Source organism: Mastomys coucha, unplaced genomic scaffold (genome assembly GCF_008632895.1).
Source record: "Mastomys coucha isolate ucsf_1 unplaced genomic scaffold, UCSF_Mcou_1 pScaffold20, whole genome shotgun sequence".
NCBI lineage: Eukaryota > Metazoa > Chordata > Mammalia > Rodentia > Muridae > Mastomys > Mastomys coucha.
The window spans coordinates 17988207-18008223 of record NW_022196903.1 but is presented as its reverse complement, the minus strand read 5'-3'; positions in this window follow the sequence as shown (position 1 = coordinate 18008223).

Sequence of the window (20017 nt, the reverse complement as noted above, 5' to 3'; positions counted from 1 at the left end):
AAAGAAAGAAAGAAAGAAAGAAAGAAGCACAGATACCAAGCTTCCAAATACCCACTTTTCAACTCCCCATTGCTCTTGAATATGTGATTTGGAATAGCTGGACTGACCCTTGAAACACATCCTTTTTGCAAATGCTATTAAGCTAAGTATTGCCAGAGGATGGTGCTAGAGAAACCCTGTAGGTGGGAAGATGTTTCTTGTTTCTTTTTAAAAAGAAAACTATTGATTGATCCAATAGATAAAGGAGCAGCTCAAGTGGGAAAAAATAACCTCTGAATCAGTATATCTGAGAAAAATAGGTAAGACATAGCTGACATAGCATACTAAGCGTGTTTCCAACAAGCAAATTATTTTAACATAAACATGTTCAAATATTTAAAAGCAATGAAATAACCATGTCATAACCCCAAAGTGAAAGTAACCTTTGAAACTGCATCATGAAGTCTAGATGCTAGAAGAATTAACTAATAAATTCATCTCTATAAAACTCAGAACAGAACAACAAACCTTCTACAGCATGAAAACATCGTATGCAAAGTCAAAAGGTACAACACACTGGGTAGAAACACTCTTAGCTTCATTGGTATCTATGCATATCAATTAGTAAGCAAATAATAACAACCCAGAGGAAGACAGATTGTATAGACAGATGTCTTACAGCAAATGAGTCACTAACGGTCATGAACTCTTAAAAACTTCTCCTTCACACTTAATAAAAGAATCCTAATTGAAAATTACGGTAAACTGAGCTTGGAAAGAGAAATTTCAAACTTTGCTAACACATCCTTGGCAAGCATGTGGTAATGAGCCCTTGCCTCCATGCATGACGTGATGATGAGTTGGTAGGAAGTCAAGGTGTGACACGTTGGTGTCACTTCATATCCTGGCATCGGATTATAACCTTCGTCTCAGCAAGTCTACTTCTAGGAGTTTATGGGGTGGTTTACTTGTGGTAAGTATGGCAGTATTATTTCTTACAGCCAACATTTGCAAATGACCTAATTTTTGTCTATGCAGAATTATTCAAATATATTTTATCTTTAATGGAATACAAGTTTATCTTTTAAATAAGAAGTTCTAATTGCTCATAAAAATCTTCGAAATGCTTTTAAAGGGGAGGAAGGGCCAGTCCAAGACAAATTAGTGTACTGCAGTGATGTCGCATTTACTTTCTTACTAGAAAAATAATCTCTGCAATGGTGAAGAGACTTTTGAGTGATTGTAGAGGAAGATGTGGGTAGAGTGCAGGCCACGGGCTGGGAAAGAGACAATTTTTCAGCATTTATTTTTAAAATTTCTGATATCTTCTGCACTTATTAAATTATCCGAAAAATAAGCATTTGAAACTTGTGACTATATTCCCAGGGTGCCAAAACACTGCAGAGCTGAATTAGCTTTAACCTGGTTTTGTTACACACTTGTAGGCCTGGAGTGGTGTAGCATATATTTACATTTTGATGCTTTTCCCTTTGGTTTTCTGCATGCTGGGTTTCACTGAAAAACCGCTGTCTCAGAACTCACAGACTGCTAATTCCCAAATACAATAACTGTTTTTCCCTTCATCTCATCAAAATTCCCTCCAGTGTCTTATGCTGCTGTGCATGCATGCTCCATTACCAGAAGACGGTCTCTTTGTAAACACTTCTCTGAGGTCCGCACATGCTTAGGATCTCCATCTGAGGAGTCCCTGCTTCCTGAGTTGTGGGGACTGGGTCGAGCTGTAGAGGACAGAGCCAAATACAGCTGTGTCACATGTGAACTTGGGGGTACTTAGCAACCCTGCCTTTTAACAGTCAGGAGATTTTTTTGCCCAAATCTGAAGATCTTTGGTGGAAGAGACAAAATTAAATAAATAAATAAGTTTTTGGATATTTAATTTTCCCAAAGTTACTATTTTGCATGTGGAAGTTGATACAGAGTGTCTAGAATTGGGGTAAAGAATTGGCACAGAGCTTTTTGCAACTGTATAACCTGGGTTTGGTTAAGCTTTATCTGTGCAGGTTACTGCAACCATACACTCCTTGCTTGCTTCTCATTAAAGTGTGTCATGAAACAGTGCCCAATCCATTGGGCTTTCAGACTGTATTTTTGAGGTAAAGTGCTTTCAATGATTCCTGGCATCCATGGTCTTGCATCTCCTACTAATACTACATGTAAAAAGTTCTTCAACACCAAATCCAAACTAAGAAATCAGAATTTCAGCTCTGTTTTTGATAGTAATTTGATTTGTGGTTGAGATGCATTTTATGAGTTTCAGGTCTTATGACTATAAACTGAAAATCTGTAATACAAGCTCCAGTGTCCTATTAAATGCTAAACCATCTCTCCAGCCCTTTGTTTGATTTCAAATACAGCAGTCATTTGTGTTATAATGGACAATTAATCTTATTATTGAGCCGTAAACTATCTCTGCTGTTGAAATTTTTTTAAAGCAGAGGTTTTAACAGTTTCTTTTATTAGGGAATGAAACCAAAAATTGCCAGTTAGAAATACGCTGTTAAAGAAACCAACTTACAGTATGCAGAATGTGCTTAACGGAACCCCATAAATACAAATTACTGTTAGACATCAATGTGGAAAAATTTAAAGAACCCCAAAACTGGGAATGATGATGCATGCCTATAATAATTATAGCTCTTGGAGTTGAAGGCAGAAAGACAGGAAGTCAGATCATTTTCAGGCAAACAGTAAATCTGAGGCATGTCTGGACTACATGATACCCTATTTCTATGAAAGCCAAGCAAACAAAGTGTAATTAATTTTAAAAAAGACATTATGCTGGCACAATTTATAATCTTAGTAAGTGTGAGGTAGAGGTGGAAGAGTCAAACTTGGAGACCAGCCTGAGCTGCATAGTGGTGCCATCTCAACAAATTCAAAAGAAGAAGTATTCATTTGATTGGCCAAGTTGAAATCTGATAGTCACAGCAATATTTTTTTTTAAAGTTAGATCCATATTCCTTAGTTTGTTTGGCTAAAGACTGGAGGGTGGTCATGCACACTTTACCCCTCCCTCACCTCTGCCACTCCATGATATTGGACAGATTTACATCCCCGCCTCACTTTCTCTTCGCCCTATTACCACATCAGTTTGTCTTCACCAAACTGTCTCATCCTGACTGGGCAGCAACAGATTTTGACCTTCAGTTTAAGATCCTACAAAGTCCATTTGAAGTGCTTCCTGCCTCGAGGTGCCTTCCTCTCTTGCTGACACCCCAGATTTCCTATTGGATTACTCTTACCTTATTATGCCTAGAGTCTTGGCTAGATGTCTGAATTTCTTAAGGCTTAGGAATTCTCTGTAGTAAACTCAAGCTCTTTTCCTACTGTTTGCCACCTTCAGTTTTACTCTGTGCCATGTGTATTTGCCTCCCGATTTTGTTGCTCTTTGTGAATAGATACGTGTGTTTCATCTTCTGCATCCATTAAACCATACACGCCCTCCATCCTCTTCTGTAAAACTGTCACACTATTTTGAGGAAAGCTTTACATTGTCACTGGGATCCTTCTCATGATTCTGAAATCATTTTGGGTTTGTGCATTAGGAAAAAAAAAACTTTAATGGGCATCATAGTTTAGCAGAAAAATCTATTGACTTTGATGGAATAAGTGACCTGAATATAAAATCAGTTCTATTGACCAGCTGTGTTCCTATTGACAAGTCATTTTGTGAGCTTCACCAAATTGTTACAAATATTAAATGGAAGAGATGAAAAGCTATTATGTTGGCTCTAAAAGTAATGGGAGTACTATTTTCATTACTATTATTTCTGTGTAGAAGAACACTTCCTTTACAGCGTTATATAGACAGAATGTTTGTCACAAGGTGTTTAATTAGTATATATATTCCATATTTGCAGAAGCTAGGAAACAGTGATTTTAATTTTAAAGTAAGAAAGAAAAATTAGAATTAAGTGTAAAACCTTACACTAACATAGTTCACCACAAAATATTGTCTGGATGGCAATTCTCATCAACAGAAATTCTCACATAAAAATAATGGCTCACTATTTATTCAAGTGTTTCTCAAAGAAACGTTAGCATCAGTTGATTGCACCCATGGTAAGTTACAAGGACCCTGCCCTAATTTCATTGTGTGGCCCCTGATGAAAGATCTGGTTCTGTGAATAGGGAGAACTTAATTAGGGTCTTTTCAAAGTAGCTCTGATTCTATATATTTTCCCTGTGGCCATTGTGTGTGGTATCCACAGGCAACTACACTGAAATCACTGGAGACTTTACACATTGGGGACGTTTAATGGGAAAGGATAATGGCCAGAAAATGTTAATGAGTTAGAAACAGACTCTGGCTGAGATAAAGAAAATCATAAGGAACAATTCACATCAGATCTCAATTTGTAGCCAAGCACAGTGGCACACACCTTTACTTCCAGCACTTGGCAGGTAGTTCTCTGTAAGTTCAAAGCCAGTCTGGTCTACATTAATAAATTCTAAGACTGCCAGAGCTACATAATGAGACCCTGTCTCAAAAAACAAACAAACAAACCAATTTGTTTGCTAAACCATTGTGTAATAATTCAGGAATGTGAGGCCAAAGAGTAGAGACCTAAATTTCTTGTACTTCCAAAATGTCTTTTATAAAAAATTAGCAGACTTGAAGGATCCTTTAATGTTTCTTCTAAATTCTCTACAGTTACTTTGCATGTATTATGCTTAACCCAAACCAAGAATTAAGATTGAAGTAGCAGCTAAAGTGGAACTCAGCCACAACCATGAACAGCTAAGACTTGGTAAGCCTGGGAGGGGCAGCTAATTGCACATAGTCCAAGCTTTTGATGGTTATGTTGTTTCTCACATATAGACTACAATTCTAAGATTCTATTCTTGGGGCTATGGATGATAGACTAGTTCTCTTGAGGCAAGTTATTAAGGTTCAAAACTGTTCAAAAGTCCAGTCTCTTCTGAAACGCAAGGCTATATCTTAACTATGATCCCTCTGTAAAATCAAACCAAATTTTTGGTTGTGAGCCTAGCCTTTAACGGCTGAGCCATCTCTCATACAGATGGAGAGGCTCACAGCCATCCATTGAACTGAGTACAGGGTCCCCAGTGAAGGAGTTAGAGAAAGGACCAATGGAGCTGAGGGGTTTGCAGCCCCTTAGGACGAACAACAATATGAACTAACTAGTACCCTAAGAGCTCCCAGGGACTCAACCACCAACCAAGGAGTACACATGGTGGGACTGATTGTTCTGGCAGCATGTGTGTAGTAGAGGTTTGCAAAGTCGATCATGAATGGGACGAGAGGCCCTTGGCCCTGTGAAGGTTCTGTGCACCAGTGTAAGAGAATGCCAAGGCCAATAAGTAGGAGAGGGTAGGGTTGCAAGTAGGAGGAGGGGAGGCAACAGGAGTTTGTTCTTGATTGTTTATTTGTTTGTTTGTTTGTTTGTTTTTGAGGGGAAACTGGGAAAGAAGAAATCATATGATATGTAAATAAAGAAAATATCTAATAAAAAAAAGAAAAAAAATCTAACCAAATTACATACTTTTAACACAAAGCCCATTTTTTAGCAAAGCCTTGGGGCCAGATTAATCTTTCTAGTATGATGCATTTTTTTCCTCTCAACTGTACGTTTTAAATATATCTCTGCCCCCTCTCACTCTTGTTCACTGTATCCCTACCTAACAGTTATCAAAATAACTATTCCATAACTGACCCTAAGTTATGCTATCACAGAATTTTCTTTACCAGGAAATATAGCCTAGTACCTTTTAACTTTGCATCAAGTAAATTCTCAGGACATGGGCAAAAAATAGCCAGACTCCTTGACAAAGTTACACAAATGGCTTCCAGCCAAGTTATGAATAAGTCTATGCTTCCTTCGGAAACCTCATGATCCAGACCTCAACTGTACACATTTCTTTCATTATTACTCCCTTTTAGGCTTCTATTACAATTTTAGGCCTATTAAACTGTGCTTATAGCATTCAACCTTTTTTCTAGTCTCCCATGCTCCTCCGAAACAACATAGCCAGCCATGGTTCTTCTGACCCGCCACTCTCTGGTGCTATCCTCTATATCAGTTACTTTTGTGTTATTGCACTAAAATGCCAGGACTAAAAGCAACTTAAAGAAGGAAAATTTTGACTTATGGTTCCAAAGGTAAAGTCCATAATAGCAGGTTTGGCTGCAAGCAACCAAAGGAGGGGAGCTAGCTGATCCCATTTCTACTCACATGCAGGAAGCTGAGAGAGAATACTCTCAGTGGGGCAACACCATAAATACAAAATGTATTCTAATATTGTATTCCTTTCTGAGTATTGGTGTGAATTGTGGCCCATGCCTTGTGCCATGTCTTAACCCAGATGTGTCTCAGATTTTGATCTTTTGTAACTTTATAAAGTTAATCATGCTAGTTCTGAATACCAAGAATTGCTGTTCCTCATATCTTTTTCAACAATTCACAAATAATTTTATGCATATAAAATATTATGTATATATAAATATTATATATATATATATTACAACTGCCTCCCAGTTACATGCCCTTTTAGAATTGCTTTTCAAGTTTTATTTTGTACATGTGCATGTGTGTTTATATGTAAACATGATGTGTATATGGGTGTGCATGACATAGCATATACGTGGAGGTCAGAGGACAACTTTGTGGAGTTAGTTTTCTCTTTCTGCCTTTATGTGAGTTTCAGGGATTAAACTCAAACCATCATGTTTACATGGAATGTGCCTTTATCCACTCAGCCATTTCACCAGCCCCAGGTTTTTAGTGTTCACACCTGCTTTAGTGGACTCCATAGTAGATTGGGGGATCATCGCATTCAACGTTTCATAGATATATCAATTGAAGCTTGTACAGGGAGTCATAGTTTGAGGCAATCAAGCTGTCACTGGTCCAGCTTCAGAGTTGACTCTCAACACTGGCTGATTGAAAATGACATTACACTATAACATACAACCAGAGGAAATAAATTTGGCAGTAAAGTATTCTGTTCAATGGTGTTTTAAATATATTTTTTTAATTTTTCCTTTTTAAAAATTTACTAGAGAAAATGTAAATTCATGACAAATGTGAAAAGAAGTGAATAAAATATTTAGAGTTGGTGCTTAGCAACAGTTTGATTCAAGGTAAATGAAGCATTTTAGAAATTGCTTCAAAGATGGAACTCTGAATAATGTGTGAGATGAGGTAGGAAGGGAAGAGATTCACTAGGGACTAAATAATCTTGGGATGGATAGAAGTGTATTTTTCTTTGTGTGTGTGTATGATCTGGAAAGGAGAGGGCCAAGACTTGAGGCATGTTTGGAAGACACTTAAAGGAGGTTGTATTTCTTAGACAGATAATTAGGAAAAGAAGACAGATGGCTCACATGTTCTATCTTCTTGTGCTAAACTGGTGCCAGCAGAAGGTATGAATTGATATATGACATATCTAAGTCAAAATCTAGAACTAACAGACACACTCTACACATGCAGGAAAACGTAGGATTCTTGACTCCACAGTTATGGCGGCCAAAGTCATAGTGTGGAACAGAATCTGGTATTTTGCTCAGAGACAGATGTTCTGCGGAACATCCTTTGAAAGCCAGTGCTAAGTAGTATTGCAGATTTATCATTTCCTGCTAAAACAAGAAAAGGATGTGGCTTAAAGAGTAAAATGAATGAAAATAACCCTGAAAAGTGAAATGTAAATTTGCTCCATTTGCAGAAATTGCCAAAGTTTTGCAGGCAAAGCAGCTGTGCTTTGCATATTTATAAGCAGACATTTACATTTGAGTACCGGGTCTGTACTTTGTCTTTTTACTCACTGGGTTTGGTGTGCTAACTGCTGAGACCTTCTCTTACAGGTTCATACATTGTATGTACATAGCTAAAATGAGCATAGCAGGCAACAGATTGCCTCCATTCAAATTCAGGGAGCAGCAATAGAAGTGTGCATGGGTCGAGTTCTTTAACCTCATTGGACATCAGAAACAGACAGAATACTTAGACGATGCAGATAATTCAGACAGCCAATTATTTAATATGATAAAATGTTTCTAAAAATCTCCTGGGGTGTCATAAGCCATCAAACATTTACTCAGTAGAAATGTACTGGAATAAATCAGGTCAAAAGCACTGTGACAACACATTTGGGATGAACAGAAGGCATTTTTGCTTAATCTAAAATATGAACTGATAAGGAGACTGAAGCAAAGAAAATGATGCTAACTCAGGAGGAGCGCTGCTTTTTTAATCTTTAACAGAATCAACCCCACCTTATCCTAGTATTTTCTTTGACTCCAGGTATTTAAATTTTTTCTAATTTTTGTTATGTCCTGAATTTAGGGAAATGATAATTAGAAAATAACTAGGAAACTTAGTAAAACCTTCCAGTTTGCCTTCTCTTTTCCTTGAATCTATGCTTTTCTTTTCTTTTCTTTTTTTTATCCCTTCTGTATTAATGATTGTTTTCCCTACTTGAATCAGGCATTCTGTCTCAGCCTCACTGTCTTCCACAAGTTTTATGACTGAGTGCTCAGGGTACAGGGATTGCAAGACAGATGTTCATCTCTTTGCAGAAAATCTTAAATTTTTGAGTCGGGATTGAATACTAGATTCCATGCTTTGCACAAAATCTGGAGAGAAAGCCCTTCAGATTAGAGGCCTGTCTTTGGATAGAGACGATCAATTAGCAAAGAGAAATCAGGTTTTCTGTTTTAAAAAATAGCCAGTGGTAAGATCATAATAAAGATCTCCTATCATTAAATGGGCTGGCAGAAGGACCCAATGACCAAGACTGTGTGGCAGAACATCTACAACCATTGCTAACTTCCTGATTGGATGTAAATTGGTTCAGGAATTATACCAAGATAGAGCATTTGATGGGCCTTTCAAGCAGAAGGTGGGTCCCCTGGATCGTAATGTGATTCAAGGAATAAATAATTATTCTTGCCTGTTAGAAGAGGAAATGGTCTTGTGGTGAGTATTGCCCATGAAGGCAGCAGCCATGGAGATAGATGTCGTGAATGAAAGGCTACTCAGATCTTGACAATACACCATGTATTCAGATGCTTTTAAGAACTACTTTAATTGTTTTCTGTTTAGTAGAATAATGTTTAATACCTTAACTTTTTTAATTGACTAGAAAAGTGAATTGTAGGAGGAGGTTTATGACTGAGAAATAAATTGTAAACATTATTATTTATTAAGACAGAGATAAAACATAAGAATAAAAGTGCTGCCCAAAGGCCTTCTTGTTCTAATGCTTGTTGATTAGGTGGTCAGTTTTACCTTAACTTGATGTCAACCATTAAAGCTAGGTCTGGAGAGATAGTTCAAAAGTTAAGAACACTACTGCTCTTCCAGAGGCTGAGTTCAGTCATGTCTAGCATCCATATCAGGCAGCTCACAACTGCCCATACCTCTAGCTTTGGCTTATCTGATATCCTCTTTTGGTAGCCATATACACGAGGCACACATATACAGATAATTTTTTAATTGGATATTTTTATTTACATTTCAAATGTTTTTCCCTTTCCAGATGTCCCTTTTGGAAACCCCTACCCCATCCCACCTCCCCCTGCCTCTATGAGGGTGCTCCCCCACCCACCTACCCACTCCTGTCTTCCTGCCCTGGCGATCCCCTACACTGGGGCATCTAACACCCTCAGGCCCAAGATCCGTTCCTCCCACTGATATCCAAAAAAGTCATCCTCTGCCACATATGTGGTCAGAGCCATGGGTCCCACCATGTGTATTCTTGTTCATTGTCCAGTCCCTGAGAGCTCTGGAAGTCTGGCCAGTTGACGTTCTTTCTCCCTCCATGGGGCTGCAAACCCCCCTCAGCTTCTTTAGTCTCTTCTCCAACTCCTCCATCAGGACCCCCAAGCTCAGTCCAATGATTGGCTGTGAGCATCCACCTCTGTATTTGTCAGGCTCTGGCAGAGCCTCTCAGGAGACAGCCATATCAGGCTCCCTTCAGCAAGCACTTCCTGATATCCACAATAGTGTCCAGAGTTTGTGATTATACATGGGATGGATCCTCAGGTGGGGCAGTCTCTGGATGGCCTTTCTTTCAGTCTCTGCTCCACACTTTGTCTCTGTATTTTCTCCTGTGAGTATTTTGTTCACCCTTCTAAAAAGCACTGAAGCATCCATACTTTGGTCTTCCTTCTTCTTGGGTTTCATATGGTCTGTGAATTGAATCTTGTGAATTGAATATTCCAAACTTTTGGGCTAATATTCACTTATCAGTGAGTGCATACCATGTGTGTTCTTTTGTGACTAGTTACCTCACTCAGGATGATATTTTCAAGTTCCATCCATTTGCATGAAGTCATTGTAGATTTTAATAGCTGAGTAGTATTCCACTGTGTAAATGTGATCATTTTAAAAATCTTTTAAGAAATCCTTAAAATACTTTTAAGACCATAACAGCAATCAAACATAAAAATATATATTATGTTAATAATTGGTGATAAGTCTAAAGTGACATCTTTATACAGAGATTCTCCTTTGTTTCTTTGAATTTTTTTCCTTAGCGTTTAATATTTTTTCATTACAAACCCTTTTTCTTTTGTATTCACACAGTATTTGGGAAAAATTGCCTGTAACAATTCAAGGAAAGCACTAACCTTTATGATATATTACTCGGGGTTTATCTCTTGGCAAGATGCAGGAACGGGTCATATTAATGGAAGCATGACAGCTCTGAAAGAAAATCAGCTCATGGCATTATGAATCATGGGGCTCTAAAACAGTTATAAATGAATGAAAAGGCCCAGGGCTGACATGAATTATGAGGCTCATTATGGTACTGTAATTTCTCTAGCAATGCCTCAGAATGCTATGGCACTTCCCAAGAAAAGTGGTTAAGACTTCCATTACATTATTTTTCTACTGATAATTGGCTATGGTCAAGGGAGAATATGGTTTATATCCTTGGGGCACATATTGGCAACATATCCTTTGCTTGTAAATATTTCCATCAGCAGCCATCCTGCAAAACTGCTTTCTTACATGGGCCACACATTCCTGCTGACCTTCAAAACATAGCAGGCTCTAAGACAAAGAGAGTACTTCGAATCTTTCTATTTCTCAAGGCACGATTCAGATAACGCTTCTGTTATCTTGTCACTGGCTCACACTGACATCAACTCAATGACATTAATAAAGCTATTTCACAAATCAAAATAGCATAGATTATTTAGTTAATTATAAAAAGGCGAGAAGAAAAAAGTAATAAGTATGAATTACTTATTAAGTGCAAATATATGTATTCTTTAGCATTAGCACATCTTATATTTTCACTCTCTCAATAAATCTCAGGCTAACAACTTCACTAATTGGGTGAATTGAAGAAGAGGACCTTGAAATAACTAGAAGTGTACATTACCACTTCCAAGAACATTTTGTATTGTTTTCTAATTTTTTAAAAATTATCAAAGCACGTGTTTAAGCGATGATAAATGTGTTCATTTTCAGATTTTCCATTACATTGATTTTGGGGTTCTGTTTTACTTTTTAATTCTCTCTCTGTTCTCTCTCTCTCTCTCTCTCTCTCTCTCTCTCTCTCTCTTTCTCTCTCTCTCTGTGTGTGTGTGTGTGTGTGTGTGTGTGTGTGTAAAATATACATATGGGTACAGGTACCTGTGGAGGCCAGAAGAGGGTATAGATCTCCTGGAGCTAGAGTCGCAAGTGGTTGTGAGCCACATGATGTGGGTGCTGTGAACTAAACTGGAATCCTCTGGAAGAGCAGTATATACCCTAACTTATCCTTTTTCCTTATGAGGTAGACAGGATGGAGAAAAAGACTCAGAAGAGAAAGAAGCTAAAAGGCCAGGGCACTGAGACCCATGGGTAACTGCCCGTATCTTTTCTCTCCCACTCTTGATGATGGTAACAGATAAACATTTCTATTTGAAACCACAGAGATTCAGGAATGTGATCATTGTTAGACTATTCTGTAAAGTTAGTGTTAAATAGAATATCCTCGTTTTAAAGTATACAAAAGTAAATATTCCTGTTTTAGTCACATACGAAACTGAAAATGTATTTTCCTTTCTTCCATAGCTATGTGTTATAGAAAAGCCTTCACAAAAATCCTGGGATTCAATTTATTAGAAAGTAGTGTTGTTTTATAGGGCTGGACTAAATTCAGAAATTCTTAGAAATAAGTATATTCAGGAAAGTGAATTTAGCAAATTCTTAGAAACAAAAGTCCAGCAATTATTTGGATTCTATCATCTCACACATTTTTTATAACTTTGTTTTCTATTCTTCCTTGGCCTCTCTGTCTTCTAATTCCATTCCTGTTCTTAAATATTACTATTCAGTATCTGGATACATACCATCAGTTGCTACCCATTTGTCTTCAGAAAGGTATATGACCTATTTTTCCTGCTTGTCTTTCCTTTGAATAACAAATCATTGTAGATTTATTTTAAAATTTGAAATATGGTCTATAAATATGAAAATTAAAGTTTTATTGATTCTTTGTGAATTTCAAACCCAATCCCACCATTCTTCACAACTTTTCCTATCAACCTTCCACTGCTTCAAAAGAAAAAAAAAAAAGCTTAACAAACTGAGAGAATCCTGGATATAGAAATTCTAGATGAGAAAATAGGAACTACAGATGCAAGCATCATCTGCTTGCTGTTCAGACCATTTCCTCTTACTGGGTTTTCTTGTCCAGCCTCAGTAAGAAGGGATGCACCTAGTCTTACTAGAACTTGATATGACATGGTTGGTTGATATCCATGGGATTCCCAAACTCTCTGAAGAGAAATGAAAGGAGAGTTGGATGGGGGCAGAGGGGAGGTTGGGGAGAGGGACTGGGAGGACAAAGCGGAGGGAAAACTGCAATTGGGATGTAGGAAGGAAGGAAGGAAGGAAGGAAGGAAGAAAGGAAGGAAGGAAGGAAGGAAGGAAGAGAGGGAGGGAGGGAGGGGAGGAGGGAGGGCGGAAGGATGAAGTTAGGAAGGAAACAGATGTATTTATATAAAAAAGAAATACACCAATAATATTTATGATAAATTCAAAAAGCTAAACTTACTTTCTTAAAGCATGGGTCTTAGACTTTACTTGAAGAATAACTCTAATTTCTTCCAAATACCTATATCTTCATAAACTTCATATGTTGAAGTCTTAATTCTCCTTAGCCACCAAGAATGTAATTTCATTAGTAAATAGAACAGAGCATATTCCAAATTCAATGATGAATGTATTTCTGAAGGAAATAAAGAACATAGAAAATGCATGCATACAGAGAAAATGTTCTGGGGAGCCCAAAGACAGAGGTCAGCTGAGGAACACAAGTGTGAGGGAATGCTGAAGCTGCTACAGGCTGGACGATGACAGAGTTATTAAGAAAAGCCAAGGCAAGAACTTTCTAAGTAGAGGGAGTAAAGGGGCCAAGTCTGCAAGGAAGGAAAGCACATGGTGCTTCAGAGATAAAGACTCCACGACCAGATAGTAAGTTGGAAGATGTCCTGACTTGACGCAGCTAGAGTCATCTCAGATGAGGAAACCCCAACTGAGAAACTGCCTCCATAAAATTAGGCTGTGGGCAAGCCTTTAGAGCATTTTCTTAATTACTAATGAGTGTGGGAGGGTCCAGTCCATTGTAGGTAGGATCAGAGCTAGGCTGGTGGTCCTGAGATCTTCAAGAAAGCAGGCTGAGCAAACTCAAGTCATGAAGAACAACCCAGTAATACTCCTCCATGACTTCTATATTATCTCCTGCCCCTAAGTCCCTGCCTTGAGTTCCTGCCCTTTCTTAGATCGTGAACCTTTATGTGGGGATGTAAGGAAAATATACTTTTCACTTCCCAGGTTGTTTTTGTCTTGGTGTTTCATCACAGCAATGGTAACCCTAACTAAGACAGGAGAGGGCTGCAACACAAGCTGAGGTTTGAGAGGCAGGTGCCATGCTGAGGGTATCCAGATGTATAGCTTGCATTTTATTCACAGTATAGTGTAAATAAGGCAAAACCTTCAGAAGTTTTAAGCAAACAACTGTTGGTACAACTAGCTTAGGATGTTAAGGCTTACAGCAAAGGAGTTAAGGAAAAGTGCTTTTGCAATAGGAAAGGTGAATGGTAATGGTGAGCTAGAGCAGCAGGGTCTCAATGCCTATGACTTAAGCTATAAGATCTGTAGTGTGGGCTGAGGGAGCAGGGAGAGGTCAGGATGAGGTGTACAGTGGGGCTGGTGATGCTAGAGTAAAGAAGGGAAGGTTCCAAGTGAGTGAGAAGAAAAGTCATTGCCTGTGGAAGTTCTGGGTTTTTAACTTATATATAAATGCTGCAAAGAGAACACCATTTGCATTAAACTTTTTCAGAACTTTTACATACTTGTTTTAACCTGATGAACTCACTGAGGTTTGGCGTCATTTTACCATCTAACATCAACTAAATTAAAGACTCTCTTTAGTATAGTTTGAAAATAGATGTAAGTAGAGGATAAAGGAAGTTTCCTCCTTCCAGAGGTCATAAAATTCCAAGAAAGGCATCTAAAAACAAAGTGTTTATAGACAGTCACCTTGATGAATTCTTGGAGTCTTTGTTGTGGTGGTGGTGGTTTATATAGCTTAACAATATTTACATTATACTCCCTAAGTGTTAGCTCTCTCAAAGCTTTAGTGGAATTTCCACAGTGACTTCAGCTAGTTTATGAAAACATATGAGCTACTCTTCATGGGTTATTAGAAAGGCACAGTCTTGTTAATTGACACACAAAACCAAGAACCTAGAAATACAGTATCAATTTACTCCTTGTAGTTAAATGCCATTTAATTGCCATTGGTGTCAAAGCTCCTACACTCTGATGACCTTCATTATGCTCTGATGATCTTCAGAGGAAAATCAAAAGCTAAATTTTAGATTAGTTTTCTAATCATTTTTAAAGTATTTTAAATTATTCACACAGTGAATAATTCCTTCCTGGGTTTGGACTCCTGCAGGTATCCAGCTACTGAACATACAGCATTCTAATATCCTTTGCATGATGAGATCTGCTTTCTAATAATGGGTTACTGTCAAATACTAAGGAAAAAAGTTTGTCAAATATAATGCATTTTAAAAAAGCTTTTCATGTAAAACTATTCATAAAAAATATTTTTTCATGGATGATACCACCAAATCAGAGACAATTATACTTGGCATACAAATATAGACTATTCTAAGGCTGCCTTACTTCAAATTCTGCATCTTTTCCTGACATGGGCGAATGTGAGAAATTTTCCTAACCTATTTTTGTGTTTTAATTTATAACCTACATAAGTAATAGACTATCTCAGAAGATTACTGAAATGATTAATATATGACCACAATCTCTCAGACCCTTGCTTCTTATGTGTCATACTTTGTGAGACATGGTGATTCCTGAGACAGACTTTTTGTATATCATTCAAAAGAAGCAAGGATCTGAGCAACTATGATAATTTTAAGCTTTCTGATAAATTAACAAATATAATGAAAATGACTGCCTAATTCTATTGTTAATGGATACAATGAAAAAAGATGTAACTATTTTCATTTTAAATACATGTAGAGATAAGTCTGAGAATCCTGTGTAGGAATGGATGCTAAATATGTGTGGAATAACGGTAGAAGAGATATAGTTAGGTCAGTCCAAAATCATGGACTTGAACCCACTAAGCAGAGATGCTACATCTAATGTAATGTTGGAAAATAAAAACAACTCTAATACTTTGGTTGGATTCTTGGCCAAAATAAAGACCAAAAGTGGCCCACAGTAAACTGGAAATACCTTCGTTCAGTTTAGAGGAAGATTAGGAGGTGGGAGAGATAAAAGTTTTAGAGTGGATTTGTCATTTGAACATTTTCACTTACACTTGTGAGTCCAGAGACAGCATTGTATGAGTAATAACTTTGTGAGAGACACATTGGATTCCTCCAGCAGCTTTGTAATTATTTTCAGTGAACCAGACCTTTCTGTGTGCTATCTTCTCTCATTCCATCCTGAGGCATGAGGGGCAGAGTGATTGTATTCGATCTCCAAAGCAAAGTTGCTATGATCAAGAACAGAGACAAGGCAGCAACCAAACACCCTGACTCTGGTGGATGTAGTGTATCAGCTACTAGCTGCTCATGGTGATTCTAAAAGTGAAACAGACAAGAAGCCTACTAAGTTCTCAGCTGATTTGTACATATGGAAAATGTCTTAGTTGAGTAAATGAAATTTTAACCTGAATCATAAAAAGCAGAAAGTCATGGCCCTTCAATCAACTTTTTATTTTTAACCAATTTATAGACATATCACGCTCTCAATGAAAGGAAGAATGAGATTTGACTAAAATAGGCCTTGAAACACTGCCAAAAGAATTACACCGTTAATCTCTCCCTCAATTTTCCTTCAAAGGAATTGATGACTTTATTCCAGGACAAATTTATTAGCAAATGGGAACTAATGATACTTTCAGGAGTTTAGCTCTAGACTTATACTAATTCCAATAGACCCCAAATATAACTGTGAAGCAGTAGTAAGTCCATTATTCATAGCAGTAGCTTAGGAAGTTCAGGCAATCAATGGAATTGTAGTTTAAGTCCATGTATAATGGACTCAGTTGGTTCCAAAACATAACCTGTGTCATTCCCCCAGTTTAGGAAGACAGAGTTAGAGCCAACAGACATGTCCAAAAACTGAAAGAACCCACTCATTCATTCCATAACTTGTAGAATAAAGACTGTTACTGTAGAAGAGACTGAACATAAGCTTTACCTAGGAGATTAATAAAGTCGAGACTGCTTTCATGGAGTGATGGCAGTGTCTATTGCTACCACCAAGGTCACAATAGATGCAAAGTGATGATTCTCATAGTATCCACATCAAATTGTCTGATTGACCTATTCAGAAGATAGATGAATTTTAGAGATTATAAATGTAAACTTAACTAAGTGTTGAGTTAAATATGGATACTATGCCACCAGACATGACTATTTCCTGACACAATTAACACATCTCTTGATAATGCCCATCTGTCAAATTGTTCTTACAATGTAACTTTGAACAAGAATTCTATGAGAAGGCTTGTTGCAGCTGGACAATCCATCTCTCCACTTACCAGCTCATTCCTCAAGTGTATCATCTTTATAGTTCATTGCTAGTTCACAAGGATTTGATCATCTTTTCCTTCTGTAGGATGCCGCATTGATGATATTAGAATAGTTAGGCCTAGTGAGTAATAAATGCATACTATTGTGAACTTACTGGAAAGACATTTGCATATGAGAGAGTGAGAAGCTTCTAGGCACTTATCAAAATGTTTGCTCTATAGTGAAGTACAATTTGTTTCATCTGGTCCCTCCTACAACCATTAGAGAAAAAAATAACAGTAAGCTTCCTTGAGTTTTGGAAGAAACATAGTCCTTCCTTGATATTAATTGAGACTGTGTCAAAGTGACCTAACAAAGATGCAATTTTAGACTGGTGTCCAAGTCAGAAGAAGGATTTATGACTGACTATAAAGGGGCTCTACCAATTTGTCCACATGTTCAAACAGATGCAATGTTGCTTGGAGTGATGCTAGCATATAGAGATGTTCTTCAGACGCTTTGCCAAGTGTCTATCACTGAATGACCTTGTAGGTTAAGGTTAAGATTTTGCTTCAAATGTTGATATCCCCTGGAGATAACTGTTATTCTTTTCAAAGCTTGCTACTATGCCTTAATAGAGTCTAAATTCTTAAGTATAGGCCAAGTTAGCATGAACGCCAAGCTACTTCTTATAAGCCTTGGGCATTCTATCCCCAAGCAGTACATTTGAACATATGCTGCAGCACTCCATCATCAAATGGAAGTGATATGTTAATGGCTTTAAACAAACTCTGAAGGCACAGGTACATAAATAAATGGCTCTGTTACACATGAGTTAGTTCATGCTACAATGTCCCCTTCTTCCTACTTATACCTATGGCTTCTTAGAATATTCCCTATGATCAGCTGGCAGGTAAAGCAAAGGTGGGTCTCACTTATAACTATACACAGTGGTGAGTTACCTCATACAGTAGTGAAGAAAAGTCTCCCCAGTAGACAGAACATTAGTAGTGCATTTGGTTGTTCATTTTGCCTTAAAATAGAAATAGCTAAGAATGTGATCACATACAAATTATTTGTGCACTGTCATCAATGATTTGGCTGTTATAGATATGATATAGTAATGTCATAATATAGAATGAACATGATTTAAATGCAAATGATAAGAGGGGTAGAACTGGCACTGCCCCCTCACTGTCTATAGCATTTGGGAGAGTAGGACCTGCACCTTGCCTGGGAAATACAGTGGACTTGGTCCTTGGGAGAGTGGGTCCCACACCTTGACTGAGAAGCACAGTGGAGCTGTCTCTGATGGTGAAGGCATGGGTGAACAAGACCTGAGGGCATGAGAGTAGAGAGCTGACCCTGCCTCCTGTCAGTGGCACAACTGGGTGGCCTGAGCTGGAGAGCTCACTCTGGTAGTGCAAATAAGGGAGAGCCTGTGGGCTGACCAGATTAGATATCACTAGGGCCCAGATCAAGGCTCAGAATTGATGCATCCCAAAATCTATATCATCTGCGAATGTTTGGGATGCATAAGAGGGCCAGTCCTGCTGTTCAAAAGCTGCAGGATCTCAGGGCAACAACAGGACAACCAGGAGGAGTCCTGATAAGAAAACAACATTTATGGTATCAGAGAAGCCAGAGACCTCGACCCAGACAAATGACTCATTGTAATGAATATTTGCAACTGAAAATGTGTAGACAGAGGTTATACTGTGGGACATACGATGACGAACTGCAGCTTCCATGATGAGATGTTTTCTCTGCTTTGTTCTTGTTCGTATTCTTGTTGGTGGTGGTGGTAGTTGTGTGTGTCAGTGTGTGTGTGTGTGTGTGTGTGTGTGTGTGTGTGTGTGTTATTTGGGGTGGGGAGGTTACAAGAACAAGGAGTGGATATGAAGAGACAGGAAAATGAGCAGGACTGGGGTGCATGATGTGAAATTCACAAAAAAATCAATAAAAAGATTTTTTTTTTAGAAAACAGATAACAGAATTTGAGGAAGATGAGGAAATGTGGACCTCTTTGAATGGAAAACCCCACAAATATATTCATTTTCCTATGTGAATATTCACCATGACTGACTTTCCAGTTGACAGCTTTAATATTAAGTAGATGGATGACTTGTTCTGTCTTTCTACATTCATTACTGTTAAAATACAGGGTTCCGCAGCTGGGAAAACACTGAGTCCCCAGAAGGGTACTGCTCTCTAGCCTGATCAGTCACCTCTTGGTAGTAGTCCGATTACACAGAGCACTTCCATCTTGTAACAAACAGCACCCTTATGGAAACTCTTACAGAAATGCATTTGGTATATATGTGCTGTCTTCATGAAATGCCCATGCTAGAGTCTTTAGGTAACTTACCTACTACTGACAAGCATTTCAAACGGCACATGAATTGTAATCAAAGACATCACTTCTTAAGAGATGTCTTCAAACTCAGACTCAGCCTGGAACTTCTGCCATTGATCCCCTGCTTTTCACGGTGAAAACACTGGTTCTCCTAGATGTCCATCCACTTAACCAAGTGCAGATCTTGTGGTATTTCAGCTTCCATAATCACCAAAGGCCATCCCTTATAATAAGCAATGGCTCTAGGACTAGGGATATAGTTCAAAATGGTATGGTGTCTGTCTAGCATGTGAAGGATCCTATGTACAGTCTCTAGGACTGCAAAATACATAAATAATTCCCACAATCACATGGGCATGTGTGTGTGTGTGTGTGTGTGTGTGTGTGTGTGTGTGTGTCCTAATGGATGTTTGGCTGGAGAATTGTAACCAGTAAAATAGGATGATGTATTACAAATAGAGAACATAATTGAAATACTTCAAGACTTAATAATTGTACTTTAGTCAAAATCAATTTGAATATTCTTTCTAAAATCTGAGGAATAACTTTCAAGGAAATAACTTATTGTTAAAATGGAACTCTTTTGTGAGTTAGTATTGTAATAGAAAAGAACAAAGTGTCCAAGAAATGAAACAAAAAAA